At 41.6% G+C, this 3,848-nt stretch overlaps 1 pseudogene; it reads right to left on the bottom strand.

Annotated features, from left to right (window-relative positions):
- Positions 1-670: 670 nt before the first annotated feature.
- Positions 671-1,770, bottom strand: LOC111157967 (annotated as a pseudogene).
- Positions 1,771-3,848: the final 2,078 nt, after the last annotated feature.

The following is a 3,848-nucleotide window of genomic DNA, read 5'->3' as shown; positions in this document are numbered from 1 at the left end:
TTAAAGCACCAAGGCCCCCACAGACCCCAAGTTTATAACTTTTCTTTCCCTGAGATTCAACAGTTTTTGGTGAAATCTTATGGTTTTCATGCCTTTCTGTACATTTAATCCTAAAAAATAATCCAGTACACACACATTGTTTTATTCAGTGTCAATGAAACAGTAATACAGTGTCAATGAAACAGGAATAAATTATGATTAAAACGTTTAATCAAGATGACTATATATTCCATTGATCAGCCTTTGAGCAGGATTTAATCTGAACCACCTTCTCCTACCCTTGCCCTACCCTCAAGATATCTGTGTGGCTTGGGACACCTGGGTGGCTCGGTGGGTTGGGCCTCTGCCTTCGGCTCAGGTCATGATCCCAGGGTCCTAGGATGGAGCCCCACATCGGGCTCTCTCTCAGTGGGGAGCCTGCTTCCCCCTCTCTCTCTGCCTCCCTCTCTGCCTACTTGTGATCTCTGTCTGTCAAATAAATAAATAAAAATCTTAAAAAAAATAAAAAAAAAAGATACCTGTGTGGCTCTTTCTTAAGCTCTTCTGTGGTGTCTTTTAGCATCTAAAACAACGGGCCGTCAGAAAGATTGTAGTATCAACTCAACAGATATCCTGAAGCCTGTAGTTCTTTCCTTATTGATCATCTCTTTGTAGCTTGCTACCTGTGCCATTACAAACATTTTCCCAAGGTTCTTTTCAGAGCTGCTTTTTTTCCTTTGTTTTTCAGGCTGTAGATGAGGGGATTCACTAGAGGAGTGACCACACCATATTGTATAGAGATCAGCTCCAGATCCTGAGGTTGGCATTAGATGACGGGGGAAAGCCGAGTCATAGACGAAGCTCACTGCAGTGAGGTGGGAGGAGAAAGTGGGGAAGGCCCTGCTTCTGCCTGTGGTGGAGCTGATGCTCAGGATGGTGGAGACAATGTGCACATAGGAGATGAAGATCAGGAAGAATGTACCAAAGCCATGTAGGAGTGTGGAACAGACCAGGACAGTGAGGTTGGCAGAGACATCAGAGCAGGACAAAGGGAAGAGGGAGGGCAGCTCACAGCTGTAGTGATGGATAGTATGGGCCATACAGAAGTTCAAGTTCATAGCCAGGAAGATGTTGATAAGTTTATCCAAGAAACACAGGGTCCATGAAGCTGGCTGCTCACTGTAGAGCAGAGGGTGACAGATGGCGGCTTAGCAGTCATAGGCCATGGCAGAGAGCAGTAAAATTTCTTTTCTTGCAAAGTTAACTGCAAAGAAGGCTCGAGTCAGGCATCCCTCTATTGAAATGATTTCCTATTTATTTATTTATTTATTTTTAAGATTTTATTTATTTATTTGAGAGAGAGACAGTGAGAGACAGCATGAGAGAGGAGAAGGTCAGAGGGAGAAGCAGACTCCCTGTGGAGCTGGGAGCCCAATTCAGGACTCAATCCTGGGACTCTGGGATCATGACCTGAGCTGAAGACAGTTACTTAACCAACTGAGCCACCCCGGCGTCCCGATTTTTCCTTTTAGACAGGAGGTTCTCCTGAAGCTTGGACATAGTGACTGAAGAAAAGCAAAGATCCAGGAAGGAGAGGTGACTCAGGAAGAAGTATATGGGTGTGTGGAGGTGAAAATCAGTTCTGATCACCAGCAGCAATGGCAGGTTCCCCACTAGGGTCAGGAGGTAAATCCCCAGGAAGAGCGCAAAGAGCAGTACCTGGACATTGAGGTCCGCAGGCAGCCCAAGAAGGATAAAATCAGTGATTGTGCTGTGGTTTCTCAAGGCCATTTAGAGAGCATGTTTCCTAGAAATAAATATAGAATGGACTCAAAACTTGTCTTGATTACACCCAATTACAAAGTTAAGGATCCTCTTTTAGGTATACGCTCCTAATTATTTAGGTTTCACATATGCCTTTATTGACTATCTAGAATCCCTTCTTCCCCATCTGGTATTTGGTTTCAAACTCACTGTGATATTTCCATATAGCTGTTAATTTACTTTAAAGCCTGTAGAGGAAATTTGCGATTTTGTTCAGATCTAGTCCATGATCAGTTTTTTCTGTGTCCTTCAACTGGACACTGTTTTATTAGCAGTGTTCTGGGCATATTTTATACATTGTAGCAGAGTCACTAAGGGGCTGTTTCAGCATTTATTTTCTCTTTTCCATTTTCCAAACTGTTCTTGCCCCATTTCAAAACCCTCCTAAGATTCATAATAGCTTAATAGTATCATTTTGTCTTTCCATAGCTTTTTGTCACTGATAATACACATTAACATATAACGTTGATCTTTTGGGACAAGATTAAAAGATGATTGTGTGTGTGTGAGTGTGTGTGTGTGTGTGTGTGTGTGTTTAAAAAGAAAACAGAGGCTCCATATGGCATCGCTTAGCTTAAGACCTCATGTCAATATGCCAACACTTAATACATAACCTAACTCCTAATTGCAGTTTCAACTTCCCAGAAAGGTAAACTTCAGCCAGTCAGCATGGAAATTTCTTGGTCAACACTAAGAAATTTACTGGTAGCCCTCTTCTGTTCTCTTTAGGAAGGCAACTTTGCCTAAAACAATGGACTCTTTCCTAATAATTTCCTTTTTTCCACTTTCTGTCTACCTTTGAAAAACCTTCCCTTTGGAACTTCCCTCTACATCCTAGAGAGAATGTTGCCTGATTCATGAATCAATTAATAAAACCAATTAGATCTTTAAAATTTACTCAGTTGGTTTTTGTTATTTAAATGTATGTGTGCATGTGTGTGTACATATTACACAGATATCAAGCATACATTATATATATACATATCAAAGCACATTAAAGTTACTGAATAAAAACAAATCTGGGGGGCGCCTGGGTGGCTCAGTGGGTTAAGCCGCTGCCTTCGGCTCAGGTCATGATCTCAGGGTCCTGGGATCGAGCCCCGCATCGGGCTCTCTGCTCAGCAAGGAGCCTGCTTCCTCCTCTCTCTCTGCCTGCCTCTCTGCCTGCTTGTGATCTCTGTCTGTCAAATAAATAAATAAAATCTTTAAAAAAAAAAACATCTGGTATCCTAGCGGAGTGTGGTGTGGTAGCTTAGAGAAAATGCTTTTGGGTATGCAGATTGTGTAATAAAACGTTTTCTTTGCATAGTATGCATGAGGTAGTGAGCTATTCCATTCAAGTGTGTACTCTTCAAAGTTTTGTTGACATATTAACTCCTATTGTGCTTTTGTGAACTGCAGGATAAGAGATAGCCATGAACACCTAAAGGTTCCTTAGTGACTCTGCTGGGGTTGTTACAAAATATTGTTATCTTGGATAATAATCCAGTCAAGACCAATTATTTCTAGTACTCAAGCAAGAAGCGAACAGGAAAATATGTTGAAGATGATACAGAATGTTGAAATGGGCTGAAACATGTTTGCCTTATATGAAAATCCAAAGTTTGATCATTATAGCTGGAAAGAGAATGTTTTCCAAGAAGAATTGATAATTGGCAAAAATGGCTTAGACAAATATCCTTTAGGTAGAAAGTCAGTGGAGTTCTGCAGAGGGTGGTTTGAGGGCACCAGGTGGGCACATAAAGAAGGGGCATAAAGAAGTGGGAGGCATGAAGACAGACAAGAAGGACCACAGGGCTTATGGTCCTCCAAAGTGGAAAGAGGTTATCATAGACCTTGTGTAGGGACATATTTCTCTATTTTGGTTTCATTTTAAATTCAGGGCAGAAGTCTTTCTTCATGATCAGTCCCAGGCGCTGATGCAGTGAATTCCCTACATCCATACATATTCTGGGAAAAACAGATGTTCTGTTTTTCAGAACAGCTTCTGAAAGTTGACAGCTTCTCAGTGATCTCCCTCTCCAAACTGAATCCTTCCCCATCTC

Source organism: Enhydra lutris, unplaced genomic scaffold (genome assembly GCF_002288905.1).
Source record: "Enhydra lutris kenyoni isolate GAN:26980312 unplaced genomic scaffold, ASM228890v2 scaffoldscaffold56, whole genome shotgun sequence".
NCBI lineage: Eukaryota > Metazoa > Chordata > Mammalia > Carnivora > Mustelidae > Enhydra > Enhydra lutris.
This window is presented reverse-complemented; position numbering and strand designations above follow the sequence as displayed.